Source organism: Muntiacus reevesi, chromosome 1 (genome assembly GCF_963930625.1).
Source record: "Muntiacus reevesi chromosome 1, mMunRee1.1, whole genome shotgun sequence".
NCBI classification, from domain to species: Eukaryota; Metazoa; Chordata; class Mammalia; order Artiodactyla; family Cervidae; genus Muntiacus; species Muntiacus reevesi.
The window spans coordinates 31,649,466-31,671,242 of record NC_089249.1 but is presented as its reverse complement, the minus strand read 5'-3'; the positions used below and the strand labels follow the sequence as shown (position 1 = coordinate 31,671,242).

At 36.3% G+C, this 21,777-nt stretch overlaps 1 protein-coding gene across 9 annotated transcripts in view; it reads right to left on the bottom strand.

Annotated features, from left to right (window-relative positions):
• Positions 1-21,777, bottom strand: part of SOX5 (SRY-box transcription factor 5) — a 1,093,182-nt gene that overhangs the window by 120,816 nt on the left and 950,589 nt on the right. The gene's annotated exons all lie outside the window — the stretch shown is intronic.

The following is a 21,777-nucleotide window of genomic DNA, read 5'->3' as shown; positions in this document are numbered from 1 at the left end:
ATTTGAAATGCAACTGTAGCAAAAATGGAAAATAATAACTGTAAGAACAATTTTCTAATATATAAAGCTTTTTGTAGAACTATAATTTGTGAAAAACTTGTTGAATGTCAAATGTATAGAAATATAACTGCAAATAACTCAGTTAATAATTCATTCAAAAATATTTATTGAGTACCTGATTTGTGTTAAACACTGCTGTTGACACTAGAAATGGAGCTTTCAAGAAGATTCATGTCAAGAGGTGTATTTACTGGAAATTTAATGAAGCTTAAGCTTTGGGTTCTGGAAAGGGCTCCTAGCAGTGTGTTCACAGGGTCATATGTTTTTATATCTGTCAGCTTCCTTAATTTTTTACTTTGTTGTGATTCTTTTTATAAATAAATATTTTTTCTTTACTTTATATATACTTATATACATATATAAATATATATAAAATGTAGATCATGTGTGCGTCCTCAGTCACTTCAGTCGTGTCTGACTCTTTGTGAGCCCATGGACTGCAGCCCTCCAGGCTCCTCTGTCCATGGGATTCTCCAGATAAGAATTCTAGAAAGGACTGCTGTGCCCTCCTCCAGGGGATCTTCCCTACTCACGGACTGAACCTGCATCTTCTGTTTTGTGGACTGATTCTTTACCACTGAGCCACCAGGGAAGCCCATAATGTAGATCACACACACACACACACACACACACACACACACACACATATAATTTTCATACTTTTTATTTTTAAATACAGTCCCCAAAATTACATGTTTAGAGCTTCAAAATACCTGAATCTATTTCTGATGATCTGGTTTTACAGCTTAATGGGAGAAAAAAACAAAGGATAATTCAATGATTAGTATAAAATAAAGTAAACGTTAAGAAGTATACAATGCTATGGACTGTACTGTGGGTACCTCAAACCCAGTCTAAAAGGTCAAAGACACCCTCTAGGATGAAGTCATGTTTAAGCTGAAACCTGAATTAAGTGAAGGCAAGTGAGGCAAAGAAGGGAAGCATTTCAGGAAGGAAAATAATTTTCATTAACACTCAGGGTCAAAAGGGAGTGTTATATCATAGCTCAGTTCCTGAACTGCTTAAGTATAGAGTATAGGCAGGGAAGTAGAGATAAATGGGTCTGGAAAAGGAATCAGAGGCCAGATTGTGTACGACTTTATATACAATATAAAGAATCTAAATTTTGTCCTGCTGGGAAAAAGAAACCATGAACGTGGAAAAAAGATGGGTTGAGGAAAACCCCTAGGGCTAGAGGTTCGAAGCTGTCATCAATAATAAAAAGATGCAAAACTCTGTATAATATATGATGATGGTTCAGATTAGGGTGGTGATGTTGGAATAAAGAATGATGGAGAAGTTCAAGCGGTATTTAAGAAGCAAAACTGACAAGACTTGATGATTGTTTACATATGAGTTAGAAAAGATTCAAAGATTCCTCCCAGGTTTTTCACTGGACAGTTGATTAGGAAGTGGAACTATTTGTTGGATTTGCAAACACAGATGATAAACAAAACTGCCAGGCTGGGCCTATCTGGGAGGAAAATGAAGGGGAAAGAATAAAGAGTTCTGTTTTGGACATTTCAAGCCTGAAATAACTATCAGTCTCCAAGTAGAGGTGTTTATTGAGGAACTTGATAAACATGTTCGGATTTTAGAGGAGTAATCACATAGGAGACAGAAATTTGAGAGTGGTCAGCATATATCTGGAAATTAAGCTATAACCAGTCAAGTGTTAACTGTAGATTAAAAAAAAGAGCTCCAAAGACTGGATTATGGGATATCCTAACCTTTATAGTTAGGAAGATAGGTAACTAGCAGACAAACAGAGGAGGAATGTAAATTTGGTGTTCCAGAAGCCAAGTAAATAAAAATTTTCAGGAAGAATAATCAATTTTTTCAAATGTTGGACTTGGTGATATAGAAGTCATTGGAGACCTCTACAAGGGCCATTTCAATGGAACAAGGGTTAAGAAAGCATAACTGGAGTGAGTGTGATCAGTAGAGAATGAATAGAAGATAGGAATTGAATATAATAAGTGTAGATCCTTGCTTTTCAATGTGAAGTTCTCAGAAGCAGCACTGGCGTCACCGAGGAGTTTGTTAGGAGAATTTCAGTGTGTGTGTGCATGCTGTGTCGCTCAGTCATGTCTGGCTCTTTGCAGCCTTATAGTCTGTAGAGCACCAGGCTCGTCTTCCATGGGATTCTCCAAGCAAGAATACTGGAGTGGGTCACCACGCCCTCCTCCAGGAGATCTTTCCAACCCAGGGATTGAACCTGAGTCTCCTGTGACTCCTGCACAGAGAGCGGATTCTTCACCACTGAGCCACCGGGGAAGCCCAGCAGAATTTCAGACTGTACCCCAAACCTAAGGTGGCAGGCAGCCTCTAAGATGGAAGCCCCAGTGACTTCCTGGTATTTATGTCCTTGTGAAAATTCCCTCCCCTTATGGACTGGGCCTAGTAACTACCTTCTAATGAACAGAATACACAGAAGTGATGTGATACTACTTTTGACACTAGGTTACCAAAAAACTCTGGCACTGACTTGCCTGCTCCCCCACCCCCACCCATTTTCTCAGCAAGCAGCTATATTGGGAGCTGTCCTATAGAGAGGACCACATTGCAGAGGGCTGACGTCTTCCAGCCAACAGCAAGCAAAGGAGGTGGCCTGCCAACAACCAAGGGAGGGAGCTTGAAAGTGGATTTCTCCCCAAGTCAACCCTAGAGATGACTGCAGCCCAGGCCAGCACCTTGATTTGCAAAGATGTGAAAGACTCGGCTGGAACATGGCTGTGTTCAAACAATTGTTTATTTTAAGCTACTAAGCTCTGGGAGAATTTATTAAAGTAGCAAGCATCAACCTTCTGAATTAGAATTTAAATTTTAGCAAGATTTCCAGACTATTTGTATGCACTGCAGAAGTGCTAAAACAAGACAATTTCAGTGACGTACTTTGCAATAGGTACTAGAGGACGTGTGATAAACAAAATTTTACTAGAAAGGTATCCATTTGTAAAAATGATAGCATGCTTATATACTACTAAGAAAATCGTACATAGAAAAGAAAATGGTGATACAGGAAAGAGGACAACTGATGTTACCTGACAAGGCTTATCATTTGGAATTTTAAATACTTAATCCAGAAGATACTATATCTGATTTTATAAAGGAAGTTTAGGTATTTGAATCTGCATTTAAATAAACTAGCAAACAGCAAATATTATGACTATTAGGACTATTTAAATACTTAAAATTGTACCATTCACTTATATTCCTTATTTAATGATTATAATGTGAAAAGCAATGACAGCAAAAGTTTAAAGGCTATGGTGCTCTTCAGAGTGATACTTCATTTTATATAATTTACTTGTTGAAAATCAATTAATAAACACGTACATCATCTACCACATGACTAGAACTCTGCTGGTTTTAATGGGAGACAAAAACAACAAAACAAACAGTATTTGTCTCTATCTATTTACTATAAGACTCTCAGAAAATAACTTATTTGAGTTGACCATCGGTGCTATAGGACTTAAGGGAGAACTACTTCCAGGTTTCAATATTTAAAGAATAAAAGGTGAAAATAAGAGTGAGTGTGGCCTTGAAGATTGGCAGGTGTGGGGGGAGATGTTTTAGGAAGGGTGAAATGTATCACAGCATGGGTGTGATATGCTGAAGGAATGGAGAGGAAACCAGTGTAACTCACAGCTTACAGAATAAAAGGAAAAGAGAGAGAAAGCAGGGATCTGGGAAACTTTTCATAATCTGGACTGGAAGATACTTGGCTGCAAAAAGGCAATGGATATGAAATGAAGTTTTAACAAGTTTAATTAAAGGGGTTAAGCAACAGAAGATCTTAAAGATGACGCCAAATTCTAACCTAGGGATACAGATTTACTCATAAAATTAGGATGATTGTAAATACCCACATAGGTGTTTAGAGCACTTTCCAACTATTAGCATATAATTCTTAATAATAACTTGAGTATTGCATGCCAATTTAAGCTCATTAGTTAAAATCTACACTATTCCATAACATTTAAAATTGAACACACATATTATAATATTATTTTTCATTTCCTACATCCATGAATATATAGTAATAAAATGAATATGGCTTTCTTTTGAATATGCATATATATGTACATAACTAGAATGTTATTCATATGCCATATTGTACATGTATTAATGTGTAAACATACATATACATATGCAAGCTAAATAATGTATGTGTGTTATAAGCTGAATTGTGTCCCCTCAAACTTTATATGTTAAATTCCTAACCTCCAGTATCTCAAAATGTAACTGTATTTGGAGATATGTCATTTAAGAGGTAATTAGGATAAAACAAGGTCATATGAGTAGGCTCTAATTCAATATGATTGGTGTCCTTATAGAAAGAGATTAGGAGCAACACAGAAGGAAGGACAACTATGTGAGGACAGAGGGAGAAGACAACCATCTACAAATGGAAAAGAGGCCTCAGAATGAAATCCATACTGTTGATAACTCCATCTTGCATTTTGAGCTTTTAGAACTGTCAGAAAATAAACTTCTGTTGTATAAACCAACCAATTTGCTTTATTTTACTATGGCAGCCTTAGCAAACTAGTACAATATGTTTGTCATAAGCAACTTCATATCAATGTAGTCGATGTTAAAGTGAATTGGAAAAATAAAAAAACCTGGCAACAAGAATTAAAGAGTACTATTGTCCTTATATACCTGTAATCACACACAGTTTCAAGATAAACATAAGATCAAAAATAGGATGTCAACTAATTTCAAAAGGTTTGTGTCTAAGCCACCATATTAATGCACCTATCTCCATTCAACATACTAACATATATAACTTGAAGCATATGTACTTTATTATCAATGTTTCAGACTGAAAACATCAAAAACTAGTTTGATTGAAATCTGCCCCAGTTACAAAGTAAATATAAACACCATAAATGTGAAAAAGGTCAGTATCACAATTTAACTCAATTAAGGAAATTCAAAATGTATTATACGCATGTGTCAGTGTTCTGAAGTGGACACACAATCTATAAGACTTCACCACAAGGTCAAGAGTAGTTCTTAACGGGGACAGAGGAATTCAGAAACTGCTGGGGGAAAAAGGATCTTTTACGGAAGTAAATACTGTTATCTATTTATGCCATCTCTTTATAAACTGCACTAAAAATGTCACAACTGGCTTGTTTTGTAAATACCTCATGAGATACTTACTTAGTAAAAAACTGGATAATGGAAAATTCTGACTTTTAAAGTTTAACCATGTGTAAGTTATTTGAATTGACTTTCACCTAAAGTAATTTCTTCTACTCTTTCCTAGGTTTTTAACCATTTGAATAGTTTTTCCTTAAGCCTTTCCAAACTTAATTTGTGTCTTCTTTTAAGCCAAGTATGGAAAATTCCAGCTCAAAACTAAAATTTTTCAAAAGTTGAAAAATACTCCAAGGCATGTTAATCAATAATTTCCAAAATACAATCTAGCTTAGAGTATCTATTGATGTAAATGATATATCTAATAGTAAATAACCCAATAACCCCTCAGAAATCATGTTACATACGTTAGTAGTAAAAAGTAATTAATATTTAGGTAATAATTATTTCCAGTGATACTATTGAAGAGACTTTTTTTTTCTATATACAGAGTAAGAAAAACAACAAAGTTATTTAGGTTGAGGAAGACTGTCAAAGGGCTTCCCTGGTGGCTCAGTGGTAAAGAAGCCACCTGCCAATGAAGGAGACTCAGGTTTCATCCCTGGATTGGGAAGATCCCTCGGAGAGGGAAATAGCAACCCACTTCAGTATCCTTGTCTGGATAATTCCATGGACAGAGGAGCCTGGCAGGCTACAGTCCGTGGAATCACAAAAAAGTTGAATACTACTTGGTGATTGAATAACGACACAAGATTGTCAAAGCAAGCATGTTTTTGCTCAGGGTCACCTTCACAAACCCTTTCATCCACTGAACTAATATAAATGATCTGGAAAGTCTGTGGCACTATAAAAATTAAAACATATACACAAATGAAAACACAGACAGACAGACAGACACACACACACACACACACACACAATCCCTGCCCTAGAAGAGTTCCTAAAAAAGTTACTGAAATGAACATGTAAACCAATCCAGGGATACAATAAGAAAAGTAGAACAGTGCAAAAGGTACTCTGGAAACTTCCAGAAAAGAAAAGGGTAGGGTAGATTAACCTGGAAAGAGCATTGAGGAAGGTTATTTGTTAAACTATCTCACAAAATGGCACTTCACCACAAATTGTCTTTCAGGATCCTTTTACGCCTACTTTCCATGTCTTCTGAAAAGTCACACAATAAGCCTCCACCATTTAGTGCAACCAGGATTGCTCTTATTAATCACCTTCTCATATTAATACTTAAAAGCCCCCACTCCTACCACTCTACTTCCTAGTGGAGGGAGTTCTATAGGAGTGTAAGATAAGATGAAGTTTAGGGACACTTGTCGTTCAGTCGCTAAGCTGTATCCGACTCTTTGTGACCCCGTGAACTGCTGGACACCAGGCTTCCCTCTCCTTCATTCTCTCCCTGACTTTGCTCAAACTCATGTCCATTGCACCTGATGCAAAGAGCTGACTCATTAGAAAAGACCCTGATGCTGGGAAAGATTGAAGGCAAGAAGAGATGGGGATGACAGAAGATGAGATAGTTGGAAGGCATCACCGACTCAATGGACATGAGTTTGAGCAAACTCCGGGAGATGGTGAAGGACAGAGAAGCCTGGTGTGTTGCATGCAGTCTATGGGGTCACAAAGAGTTGGACATGACTGAGCAACTGAACAACAATAACGTCCATTGAGTCAGTGATGCCATGAAACCATCTCATCCTCTGTCTCCCCCTTCACCTCTTGCCCTCAATCTAAAAGGACACTAGAGATGGAATTTTCAAAGGAGGTTGCTTTCTTTCATTTCCTGGGCCAACAGATGAACTTGTGGGTTCCTTCTGCTTGGAAGGAGCCCCATGCCATCCATAGCACAGTGCTAACAATGGCCATTATCCGTGTAGCCTCTATACTTCCAGGGTTTTTTAATAGTCTCAGTATGTCTGATGCAGAAAGGGAATGTTAAGCTCTGCATCTAAAGAAGCAGGTAGAACACATCTTTCAGAGTCTTATGTTTTACTTTGAAGGCAACCTTAAGTTGCTGAAAGGTTTTAAGCAGGAAAGTGACACAGTCTGATTTGTGTTTTAGATAGATCAATTTTGTGCCAAGGGATAGAATCGATTGGAAGAGGGAGAGGCTGGAGACAAATAGACATGTTAAAAACTACTGCGGTAAATCAAGTTGGAAATGATAATAGCCTAAACTAATCATAAGAGAAAGAGAGGAAGGGACACATAGGTTGGGGGAGACACATTTGATGGGCCAGTTTGATGGGAGAGAAGAGATATGGGGAGTGGGGAGAAAAATATTGTACTTGGGCTTATACTTTATTGTCAGATGTGGTTTAGGGAAAAAAATCCTTTTATTTTACTCAGAGTGTTTCAACATCAGTTGTTCCAACATCAATTATGAATTATTCATTATGCTCCCACTGATTTGAAATGTGGGCAACTAATATTTGTTGACTTCTGGCACTGTTAAAATATTTTACATATATATACATATAAATCCATTCATTTATGAATGAATATGTTTAATGATCTGTGTATAAAATCTCATTTAATTTTTGGAACAATTCAGTAAGGTAGATTATTGTTCTCATTCTACAAATTAAAAATAAATGTTCAGGCTCTTACAGATAGTAAGTACTATAGTACTTACTATTGTGGTAAGAAAAGTGTCACATTTATAGAGTATAATACAAATATATATTTAAATTTTCAAGATAGATATATTTATTTAATGTTCATTCAGTTAGCATGTGTCAGATATTGCATATAGGTTACAAAGTAATAAAAGATCCAGTTCTCCTTGCCTTCATGACCCTTTCAGTTACAAAATAAGTCATTAATATGGAAAATGAAGTGAATCAAAGCCACAAGATTAAAATTATATGAATAAGAAAAGCAGCAACTACCAAAGAAAAGAGCGATTTATTTGAGCTGAAATCACTGAAGGAAGAATCAGAGGAGGGGCTGGTCTTGAGTTAGGCTTTGAATGAAAAATTACTAGAGAAGATGAGAGCAGTCTAAAACTGCAGAGCTTAGAGTATAGTAGATATTTGATAAATATTTGCTGAATGAATAAATGGTTGAGCCTAAAAGTATGGATCAGAGAAATGAATGAATAAAATGTCTTTATGAACTAGCCTGCAGTTGAACCTATGACATACGGTATCAAGAAATATTCAGAAGGTTGGTTAGAGTCTGTGAAGCACCTCAAATGCCAAGGTAAGAATCTATTCATACCATGTCCCTAAGCATATGCACAATTATCTCCTATTCTAAAAAACAACCACTAGACTCCAAAATCCCTCAGTAAGGAGTCATTTATTTACTGTCTTTCTTCTCTTCTAACTTGCTGGAAACCAGTCTTCAGTGATAATCTTAAATCCTTCTACTACAATTTAATTCTCAATCCATAAACTTTCTTGGAAATAATGACCTTTGATTTGCCAAATTTGAATGAACACTGCTGTGTAACAGCTGATACTGTTAATGACTCCCTCCTTCTCAAACTACACTACACTCTCTGACTTTTCTTATAATGTGCTTTTCTGGTTCTCCTCATACCCTGTTCACGCAGACTGAAATAGGCTGTCCTACCTCCCTTCACTCCTTCCTTAAATACTGATATTTCTTGGGGTCTAATCCTTGGTGTTTGGCTTTACTCATCTGATTTCCCTTATCTGAATGATTTTATCCACTCTCTTGGTCCAAGGACCCTATACAAACTATTTTAAATCAGTGACTCTAGCCTATACTTCTCATACTGTTTAGGACAACTCCTTCGACCCCCACCATCTGTCCCATAGGAAGTTCAGTCTTCACAGTTAATTTAATGAATCACCGTTCTTACAGGACTTACTTCTACTCGGTATTTCTATTAATTTTGGTGACACCCAGTTACCTAAGCTGCACATATGAAGTATCCTTGATCTTTCCCTTCCTTTAATCCTTCATGGTTGATCAGTTACAAACTTTGTTCTTTTAACTCCTAGGTTTTCATTTCTTACTGCTAGAAAACCTACCAATAAGGTTCCCAGGATCCAATACTCTGCTAAAGAAATGAATTCTCTACTCAACTTCCAGGGGCACTAATTACAGGTACACAATATGTATTCATTGGTTGTACTTAAATGGTAATAAATATTTACTAGGTACATACTGTGTGTTAAGGACTAAAAAGTTTACAAGAAAAGCATATCTTGACATGGATGAAATCAATAAATGAATGAGCAGATAGATAACCATCAAAGATAACCATCAGTAGGACCTCAACCCTGATTTTCAGCCCTTAAATGGTTTTCCAGATCCTGCAGCACAGTGCACTCTTTGATGGCTCAACTTGTAGAGTGGAGGCCTACAGACTGTATGAATGTGGACATTCTTAGGTTGCTGGTCTGATTCTGGCTCGAAACAAGTGCCTCCGTTGCTTGGGGCTTCCCTGGTGGCTCAGACCGTAAAGACTCTGCCTGCAATGCAGGAGACCTGGGTTTGATCCTTGGGTCAGGAAGATCCCCTGGAGAAGGGAATGGCTACCCACTCCAGTATTCCTGCCTGGAGAATTCCACAGACAAGGGAGCCTGGAGGGGTACAGTTCATGGGGTGGCAAAGAGTCGGACATGACTGAGTGACTAACACTTTCAGCTTACAAAGGTCTATAAATACTTCCTTAAATTGGTCTCCTCTTATGTCCTCAAACAATTCACTTGTCATTTCTTACCTTAAAGCTCACTCTCAACACCAAACGGCTTAAAGGTCCACGTACACTCTAATTCATCTTGCGTTTTCCAGCCTTTACCAAGGCTGATTTTTTTTTCCCCCTACCAGGAATGTTGTTTCTGTATCCTTTCACGCCAACAACTTCATTTGCTTAGTTGCCCTTCATCCTTTAGGATTTGACTTTAGGCATCATCCTTTAGGGACCCCTACCACAAGAAGGCTTCCCTGACACCTCCTACCAAGCTTAGATTTGAATTCATTCCCTTTTCACTCACTTTTGTTAAAGTTCTCTGCATAGCTCTATTATATCACATCTGTTTATATCTCACTCTCCTCAACCAGACTGTTAGCATCCTAAGGCAGAATTATGTCTACTTAATGTTTAAATTACCAGTTTCTAGCATAGTGCCTTGACCATTTAAGGCTATAAAATGTTTATGGACTGAATATATGAAGCAATATTTTATTTAATTAAGAAATTAACAAATTTCAAACACAGATGACAACTCTTCCTCAAAAGCTTAAGGCTTAACAGAAGAAATAGCTTGTAAGCAAACAATTATACAAATAAGGAACAAATTAGTTTTTTGTACAGGGTTTAACACACACAATATTGGTGTTTTAGATCTGCTGCCAATGATACTAAGGAAGGATAGAAAATGAAGGTGTAAAAAGAGGCCTAGAGTTTTAGGATGTGAAGAAATAAGGACTTGAAGGAGGCAGTTAAATAATCTTTTGTAACATATTTTCACACATCAAACCATTCTTTTCTAATATTCTATAATTTATCTCTTTTGTATATTTTCATATCACCTTGGATATTAAAAGTCAATAATATAAATTTCCTAAATCTTAAAATGATTTCTGTTCATGAATAAGAACCCACTATTATGATGCCATTAAAGTACCTGAATATGGTCAAGGTATCTACTAGAAAAGATGTTGTTGTTTTTTTAAATTAATTTATTTTTCATTGCAGGATAATTGCTTTACAGAATTTTGCTGTTTTCTGTCAAACCTCAACATGAATCAGCCACAGGCATACATATATATCCCCTCCCTTCTGAACCTGCCTCCCATCTCCCTCCCCAACCCACCCATCTAGGTTGATACAGAGCCCCTGTTTGAGTTTCTAGAGCCATAGAGCAAAGTCCTATTGGCTATCTATTTTACATATGGTAATGTAAGTTTCCATGTTACTCTTTCCACATATCTCACTCTCTCCTCCCCTCTCCCCATGTCCATAAGTCTATTCTCTATGTCTGTTTCTCCACTGCTGACCTTTAAATAAATTCTTCAGTACCATTTTTCTAGATTCCATATATATGTGTTAGAATATGATATTTATCTTTCTCTTTATGACTTAACTTTACTCTGTATAATAGGTTCTGGGTTCATCCACCTCATTAGAACTGACTCAAATGCATTCCTTTTTATGGCTGAGTAATATTCCATTGTGTATATGTACCACAACATTTTAAAAAGATGTTTTACATGAAAACATAATAAAAACAAAATCCTTCATCATACTGAATGTTTCCAATCATTTCACTTCCTGATGGCTCAGTGGTAAAGAATCTGTTTGCCATCACAGGAGCTGAAGGAGATGCGCGTTTGATCCCTGTGTTAAGAAGACCTCCTGGGGGAGGAAATGGCTACTCACTCTGGTATTCTTGCCTGGAAAATTCCATAGACAGAGGAATCTGGTGGGCTACAGTCCATGGGGCTGCCAAGAGTTGGATATGACTGAGCGCAATGGCACAATAAAGGTGAAAGGGCTTCTAAATGCAGAAAGTCTGTAAAGCCTTTCTAGATTTGCTGGAATAGTATAATATGACTTTAATATTTGAAATCTTTTATGAAAAATGCTAATATTTTGTAGTAACTCATAAAATAAGTTAAGAATATAAATATTTCATATGAATTTTATTTGAGAAAGTAGGATTAATAAATTTATCTCGCTTGACTATTTAAAAAGAAGATATCTTTAGGTGAGCGTTAGTTCTTAACTGCTTTGTCATAAGCTAAATTTTTTTCAGTAATAGACTTTTTAAAAATAAACTTTTTTTTGTCTTCTTAATGTAGCATTGTAAAGGCAAACTTTACCCTAATTAATTTAATAGTTAACATAGTTGGCTGTTTTAGTAAAAGATTAATTTATAAACTCTTCAAGAAACATATTTTAAAATGGGAAGACATTTCGGCATATAAAAATTGCATCTTTTCCTCACCTTTTTCCCATAAATCTAATGAATTCTAGTACCAACGAAAATTCCTGGATTAGTTATCTAAGAAATCTGAGTATCCCTGAAAAGGTGACAATAAATCAAACAAGTATCCTTTTCCTTCCGTATTCCACCATTTCAACTGAGGCATCACTTAGGCATTGCATAGTAACTCATTTTAAGCTGTACAAAGAGAATCATTAATTAAGGAACTGCTTCTATATGTACATCTATATAAGAGTGTTGTATACATTTTGCCTCTGTGTATTTTGAAGAAATGGATGGCACAAAGAAAAGCATCCAGAATGATGAAAGCATTAGAAAAGTAGGGATTTGGAAGAGAGGCATTCATACAAGCCACTGAAGACCAATTCAAGGGCTTCCCTGGTGGTCTAGTGGTTAAGAATTCACCTACCAATGCAGGGGGCACGGGTTTGATCCCTGATCCAGGAGGATCCCACATACCTCAGAGCAACTAAGACTGTGGGCCACAATTACTGAAGCCCTTGTGCCTAAAGCCTCTGTTCCAAAGCAAGAGAAGCCATTGCAAACAGAAACCTGTACACTGCAACCAAGAGTAGCTTCCACTCTCTGCAACTAGAGAAAGCCTGCATGCAGCAACAAAGACCCAGGCAAAAATAAAAATAAGCAACTAAAAAAAAAAAAAAAAAAAAATATATATATATATATATATATATGTAAAGACCAATTCAAATGCTATTTCTCTTTTATTTTCCATTTTTAATATGATGGTTTAGCAAGTATTTCATTTTTTAAAAAGCACTCCATTTTTTGACACCCTTGATGATAGACATCCTTCCTTGTGCAGTGTATCCAGAGTCTACAGGTTGAGAACAGGAAGCTTCCTAAACCACCCTAATAATAAGACTATGGAATAGATACTTGTGATAACTCCTGGCCTACAGGTTTCACCAAAAAATGGTAAATTTTAGACCCCTGGAAATTAAGAAATGTTATGAAATTTTCCCTCCCCCTAAAAAATAAAAAAACAATAATGCAAGTAGGGTGACCTAAAGTAGGTAAATTCCTGAAATCCTTTTCATCATATCAGATTCTGAATTTTGAGAATGGGTTGGTACATGTAATAATTAACAATGGTATTTGCTGTTGTGCTCTTGTTGTGCAGTCACTCAGTCATGTCCGACTCTGTGACCCCACGGACTGTACAACACCAGGCTTCTCTGTCCATCACCAACTCCCAGAGCTTGCTCAAATTCATGTCCATTGAGTTGATGATGCCATCCAACCATTTCATCCTCTGTCATCCCCTTCTCCTCCTGCCTTCAACTGTTTCCAGCATCAGGATCTTTTCCAGTGAGTCAGTTCTTCGCATCAGGTGACCAAAGTATTGGCGCTTCACCTTCAGCATCAGTCCTTCCAATGAATATTCAGGCATTATTTCCTTTAGGATGGACTGGTTGAATCTCCTTGCAGTCTAAGGGATTCTCAAGAGTCTTCGCCAACACCACAGTTCAAAAGCACCAATTCTTTGATGCTGAGTCGTCTTTATGGTCCAACTCTCACATCCATGGAACAACAGACTGGTTCCAAATAGGAAAAGGAGTATGTCAAGGCTGTATATTGTCGCCCTGCTTATTTAACTTATATGCAGAGTACATCATGAGAAACACTGGGCTGGAAGAAGCACAAACTGGAATCAAGATTGCCGGGAGAAATATCAATAACCTCAGATATGCAGATGACACCACCCTTATGGCAGAAAGTGAAGGAGAACTAAAAAGCCTTTTGATGAAAGTGAAAGAGGAGAGTGAAAAAGCTGGCTTAAAGGTCAACATTCAGAAAACTAAGATCATGGCATCTGGTCCCATCACTGCATGGCAAATAAATGGGGAAACAGTGGAAACAGTGGCTGACTTTATATTTTGGGACTCCCAAATCACTGCAGGTGGTGATTGCAGCCATGAAATTAAAAGACACTTACTCCTTGGAAGGAAAGTGATGAACAACCTAGATAGCATATTTAAAGCAGAGATGTTACTTTGTCAACAAAGGTCCGTCTAGTTAAGGCTATGGTTTTTCCAGTGATCATGTGTGGATGTAAGAGTTGGACTATAAAGAAAGCTGAGCACTGAAGAATTTATGCTTTTGAACTGTGGTGTTGGAGAAGACTTTTGAGAGTCCCTTGAACTGCAAGGAGATCCAACCAGTCCATCCTAAAGGAAATCAGTCGTGGGTGTTCATTGGAAGGACTGATGTTGAAGCTGAAACTCCAATACTTTGGCCACCTGATGTGAAGAGCTGACTCATTTGAAAAGACCCTGATCCTGGGAAAGATTGAAGGCAGGAGGAGAAGGGGAAAATAGAGGATGAGATGGTTGGATGGCATCACCAACTCAATGGACATGGGTTTGGGTAAACTCTGGGAGTTGGTGATGGACAGGGAGGCCTGGCGTGCTGCAGTTCATGGGGTCACAAAGAGTCAGACACAACTGAGTGACTGAACTGAACTGAACTAGGTTTGTCATAACTTTTATTCCAAAGAGGAAAATAGTGATACAATATAGAATAATTTAACTTGTTTAGAAATACATAGATTTGTCCTATCTAACATTTTCTATCTCCTTATGTAATGAGTAGGGCAGACATCAACGGAGCTACCTTAAAGATGACAAGCTAAGGTACGAAAAGGAAAATGACTTGCCCAAGGGCACAGAATAACACGAAATGGGATTGAGACCACCAATGTCTTTTAACACTCTGCATAATTTTTTTTCTGACAGAACTTATTTAACTGAGACAATTAACAGTTTCAGATTAGAAGTCTCATTGATGTTCATTCATAACTTAACCCAGATAAGTCAATTTTTAAAGTTTTAAACCAACCCTCCATTAAGCAACTCAGAGAGTATTAGAATTTAGAGATAATCTCTCAGGTGAAAAATGTTCAAAAGGGAAAAAAAATATATCAAAGAAAAACACCATGTTCTGGTCATGGAACTGATTACAGGAATAGTACACTTGGGGCAAATATGTGCACACAAAAATGTTTATTGTGGCATTGTCTAAAACTGTGAAGTACTGGAGACTAACTTAAATGTTAATTGCTTGGGAACATAAAATATAGTGTATTCAGTTTAATGAAACATGATGCAGGATAATTTAAGTCTGAAAGTATGGAAGAAAGACGGCCATGATTTTCTGTCATATTTATAAGTAGAATATAGCAGAGACATTTATCCTCCCATTCATTATATGTTATATAGTACATATCACACATGCTGCTGCTGCGGCTAAGTCACTTCAGTCGTGTCCGACTCTATGTGACCCCATAGACAGCAGCCCGCCAGGCTCCTGTCCCTGGGATTCTCCAGGCAAGAGTACTGAAGTGGGGTGCTATTGCCTTCTCCGATATCACACATGAGGTGTATATATATATATATATATATATATATATATTACATAGCATATATTATAATACAAAGATATCCTCACTCCTGCATATAAATAAACACATATTTATGCATGAGTGTATAATATATATATGTATATAGTATATGTGTATATAATATATATATGTATATAGTTTCAGAAAAATAGGTATCAAACTGTTAACAGTAATCACCTCTGCAGACTGGGGTTATAGACAGGAGGGTATGAGTGTAGGCAGATAACTTTTAGTTTCTGTATGGAAGAAAGATGGCTATGATTTTTTTTGGTTATATCTGCACAGGCAAATAACTTTTCACTTCTGTTTAATATACTTCTACATTATTTGATATTTGTACAGACAGCAAATGCTATCTTTAATATATTTGAAAAAATGTGAAGGATTGTTATGAGGTGACTATATAAATAGGATCAAGGAAAGTTTAAATATGTTCTATGAAAATAAAGCAAAAAATTAATTATTAGTGAAATAGTAGTGTTTAAAATGTTGTAGTTCTCCCAGCTTCCGCCCTTTGCACTGGCTGAAGTGGGGTCACAGAAGCTGAAGAAGGCCATGAGATGGGAATCACAGCTTGTGGAAAGCCATACCATAAATAAGAGAACAAGGAATGACCGGATACCATGGGGCTACCACAACAACGCTTGAATTGTTACATGAGTAAAGAATATTCTTTTTCCACGTTTAAGCTAGTATTATTTCTGCTTGTTAAAGTATAGTTAAACCTAATACAGGATTTGATTCTCATGATGTTCCAGGAGCATGCCTTGTTCAGTTCTCATGGAAAACAGATCTCTATCATAGAGCTACAAACAAGATACTATCTTATCCTGTTTTATTAAATACTTTTTTTGCTTCTATATTTTCCCATCAACATTATGATTAAAGTTTGCCTTCTAGTGGAGCTTTCTGTAGTGAAAGAGCACATTTACTGGGCAACAGAGTTGTCCAGTATTGTTAACAGTTACGTCTATTCGAATAAAATAATACATTGCTCCCCTGGGCTTATACTTATACTGTGCTTATACAGTTAGATGACCTTAGTGTGAGCTTACTGCTAAAATGAGATTCCATGTTTGCTGTGGCAACAATAATACAAACCTGGAATTCTGAGGACTGGGATACAAATTTATAAGGTATTACACTTTGAGGCCTCTTGGCTGAAACACAGTGTCACTAGCCAATCTGAACTACTATGGTATCAGGAACAAGAATCATGCCAAAAACAAAACACTGAGCTGAATCAGTTCATATTTTAACTGAAGGCATTCTTAATGTTCTTAACTGTTAAAAAGCAAACAAGATGGATTAAAAGATTATAGTTTTAGTCTAATGAAATCTGAAGAATTTATCAAAGAAAGGGCTATTGTATTTTTTTGGTTTGTTTGCTTGTTTACGTGTGTTTTGGTGGTGGTAGTGTGTGTGTGGGGGGGGTGGTGGGGAGACTGGACCAAATACTGGTTATTAATATAGCACAGTTACTACTTCACCGAGATATACTGCTGAAAATGAATATGTCTCTCTGTACGTAAACAATAAGGCATGGAATAAGCTATCATTTCTATGCTAAGTTATGACACTGTCACAGTAAAGAGATATATCTTTTCTCAGTGACGAATATTGTAAATTCCATTATTTGGCAAACAGGAAAACAACTATTTTACTGACCTAGAAACATCTAACCCATGGGAACTGGAAGGTGGCTGTCACCACATCATTTCTGTACTCGGTTCTCTTTACTTTTTAATAATTTCATATTTTAATGCCACCAATCTAACATGAGAACTTAAACGATTGACTCTTTAGTTACAAAACTCTTCTTTACAAAAATAAGTATTTACAAAGCTTTAAACTGAGTTATGTTTGCCCAGTGTCACTGATTTCTAAGATTTGGGGAGGGGGGGCGAGGGAAGAGGAAGAGCTGGTCACAATAACACTAATACACACAGAAGCCTGAAGATATGATTACATCTTCTCTCTGCTTATATACAAAGAATCTACAGTATGTGATCCTGACAACACATGTTTCCTATTTTGTCAGTTCAATAAAAGCATACCATGTCAATGGTTTTTAGCTTGTGATTTGGTGATTGTTTCAGCACTGATTGTCAATGACCTATATGTCAGCTGATACAGTTGACACAGTTAAATCAGAAATTAGCATGCAGTCTCCCAAAATGCCAGAAACATGGACCCTCTGCACCAGAGAGATATAATGAAACCCACATGATACCCCCATTAAACAATGAAACATGTGACATTAACTAAAAACAGGAACACATCAGCAAATGTGCCTGAGGAAGTTTATGGTATTTAACTCCTAAACATTAATTTTATCATGGAATATGAGGAACTAATTAACTGAGAGTTTCCTTTTTTATTGGAAGCGGAAATACTGTTCAGAAAACTGATGAAGAGTAAATACAGCATATTTTAAGTTTATTAAGCTTGGCTCATCGACTTCCATTTATTTAAGCTAATCTTAGAAGGCAATTAAATATTTCAATCAGTAACTTTATACGGCTATTTTATTTAGCACTTTTCTGAAAAATTAATCAATGTGTTAAAATGCAGAATTAATATGTGAATATATTTCTAGTTTCATACAACCAAAACAATGACTAAATACATTTTTAAAAAATTACATGATCTTTTCCAACATGAACTCTAATAGGTGAATGGAAAATGATAAAAGTTTAAAACTTGGGGACTATAATTAAAACAGTTAGGGTTAAGATTGTATCCTATGAGATGAACGTTTCTATCAGCACTATAATACTTTTTCTGTAAACAATAATACCTTCCTAGTCGGAGGAAGCATCATTCAGGTGTGGCAGAATGAATTTGATCCTATAGAGGTAGAACATGAAATGTCATTATCTGCTGTATGTGGGTCTATAACATTATTTTGGTGGGGGGGGACAGTTTTTGCTGGTATTATACTCAGTATTTAGCATTTTTAAGTAACCGAATGAGACGGACACAATGGGAGGCACTCTTGCATATATAATCCTATTCAATCTCCATAACAATTCAGGAAAATGGGTGTTATTAATCCAGTTTACAGGTCAGGAAATTGAAGCTCAATAACTTGCACAAGGCCAATCAAAGTAGCATGATGTGGCAAATCAATTGCTTATCTATATAATATTACACATATCCCTATAAGCGCAAGGCAAATTTTTTTACAACATTCTATTCTGTGGTTGTAATGTAATAGGTCAACAACAATAACTATCAAGTTAAAAAGTTATAATGTTTAAAATGAATATATAACAGGCCATAAGTTCCTAAATGTCTTAGATTCAGGCACCATCCATGGCTCAATAATTCTTTCATGGCACCCTTAGGACAAAAGAAATGTCCAACTGCTCCATTTTATTAAGTAACAAGTTCCAAACAACTCATGCCTTTTATGTAGGATTTAGAGATGCTCTGTAGTTTCCTTGAAATTTTAAAACATCCTCTGTGCCCTGTGAATTAGCTACAGCACCTTGGTACTTTAGCACACAGTTTGGGCACTACAGCCCATCTATGAGGAAGATACAGTATCTGTGGCTACATGCCAACCTTTTTACAACTGTTTATTTCCTAACACACACACACACACACACACACATGCACACACACACACACACACACACACACACACACACACACACAGGCAAGAATACTGGAGTGGGGTTCCATTTCCTTCTCCAGTGCATAAAAGTGAAAAGTGAAAGTGAAGTTGCTGAATCGTGTCCGACTCTTCGTGACCCCATGTACTGCAGCCTACCAGGCTCCTCCATCCATGGGATTTCCCAGGCAAGAGTACTGGAGTGGGTTGCCACTGCCTTCTCCGGCAGAGGACTATAGTCATTAGTAAAAAGAGAAGAACTTCTTCCTCTTATTTCTGCCTATCAAATATATGCTCTGAAGGAATAGTGCTTAACCTGAGTGCTAGACAGGGTATGAGGAAGCTGTGTGTTACAAAAAGAGAACTGCAATTTGGGGTCAGAGAAATTGGTATTGACCAAACTTATGGACTTCAACCACCTTATCTCAAATGTCTTTCTCAAGTCTAAAGTGTTGAGCTAAAACCAACATACATCTTCAAAATCATTTTAAATTTTCGTAGATTTTTTCCTATTTTGAGTCAGGACAAAAGTCTTCCTGCCAACATAAAACAGTTCTACAAGTATAAAAGTTATGTACATTTTATTTCAAAAATATCTACTGGATACAAGCGTTGCAGTTCACAGGTTCAAGCCTTTGGTTGAGAGCTCAGAATTCCACTCAGTCTTTCCAGCAGAAGCAAATGGACTGTGTCTGTGGAGTCTCCAATCATCCAAAGTGTACTTGAACCAACTCATTTGTAGATTACATTTATTTTATAATTCAGAATTTGAACCTTTGCTATTTAGTCTTCAAATTTATTTCCAAGGGCTTTAATGGTGGCTTTCTACTTAAAATGAGCTAATACCCACAAATAAAATTTTAAATTGGGATCTTAAATTACACTGTAAAATCTGGGGTGTGTTTACATGTAACAATTGAATTGACAATTTTCATAGAACTTATTAGTTAAAAATAAAGATCATTTATTTTCCCCTGAATGAAATAGTCTCTGAATTGAGTTGACTGATTAAAGCAGTGTTTTTACACAACTGTTTCCCAGTTGTTGCATATATTAAAGTGCTCTATTTAATAATATACCATTATTTTACCTCCTTAGAAGTCTGGAAGTATTTTTACATTTTAAGAAATAAGTAAGAAAAACAACAACTAGATAGAGATACATGGAGAAGTGTGGGTTCATGCTTGATTTTTACTAACAGCAAATGCCAAGACAGAACTAAAATTCTGGTGATATATCAACATTTGCAAACTGATCTACATATTCATAGATAAGAATAGACTACAACATTCAATAAAACTTCTTTTCTATCTAGCCACTTTGCTCTGAAGTCTCTGGCTGTGCTATTTATTTGTATATTGTTTAATGATATGCTTTCCAGTAGTTAAGAGAAATCCCAGCAATGATATTCTGTAGGTGTCCATTCCACACCATATTTCTACAATTATATTCATTATAGGCAAAATACCTTTATTTTCAATGAAAAACTTCTTTTTTGTAAAATAGGAGATACTAACTCAATGGATGATGGTTAGGTTACCCAACTTGTGCTTTTATTTTTTCCCCATTGATATTATTCTAACTTTCTTGGGTAGTTTCAGAGATTTTAATTTTATTTATCAAGACATATCAAGTTTAAATAGAAAAATGTATCATCAGTACCTTCTTGAATGGATTGGTGAAAAGCATTTGAGTATACTAAAAATAGCTTATCTTTCACATTTACTTGGGACTCAAATCAAGAAGGATTAGTCAGTGTCACTCTCATTGAAAACTTTGTACTATTACTCAAAACAAATGAGAGCCAGAGATGTCACAAATGGCAGAAAATTTGAGGGTGGGGGATAAAATAGGAAGTCCCACTGAAGAGGGATGATGGAGAGATTTGTTTATTTCCCTATCTCAATTCCTCTCCTGATACATGATTATAGAGGAAATAGTCTGGACTATTTATCGCTTCCACCGAGCTCCTCAATCCAAAGTGACTCAGAGCATGAGAGTGTCAAGAAGGGTAGCACTTTATTTTACTACTGGCTTCACGTTAGATTCAGAGTTTGGCATGACTGTAGTTTCAAGCTTGCCAGCAGCTGTAGAAATTTTATCCTATTTTATTTCCAAACATACTAAAGATGTGGTATCATTTATAACTTTAAGCACTGAAGGTATGAATATCAAATGGTTGATATACTAATGACTTTAGGAAGGGATGTATTTTCTCCATGCCACATTACATGAACACTGAACAAGTTTACTATGTCAGCTCATCAAATGGGAGTGAGGGAGAGGTGTTCTTGACCTTTTCTAGGTTCATAGTTATACTATTGTTCATACTCAATGAGGTTTTCTCTTCAGCACAGTATCTGAAAATGGGACTTATTTTTAGACTTGCTTAAAACATTTCTTTTTGGAAAACAGAACTGGTCTATATGTATGTACTGCAGGTGCAATCTGAGGCAATCTGATTTTTAAAAGTGTTTTTTCTTTAACTTTAGTAACCAAAGCTACAAAAAAACACATTGGCAACATGCATTTAATGTGAATAGTAATTCCTTAGGTATATGGAAACAAAATATATTTTAAAAACTCAGAAATTAATATAGTGATAGAATTTAAAATTTTCTTCT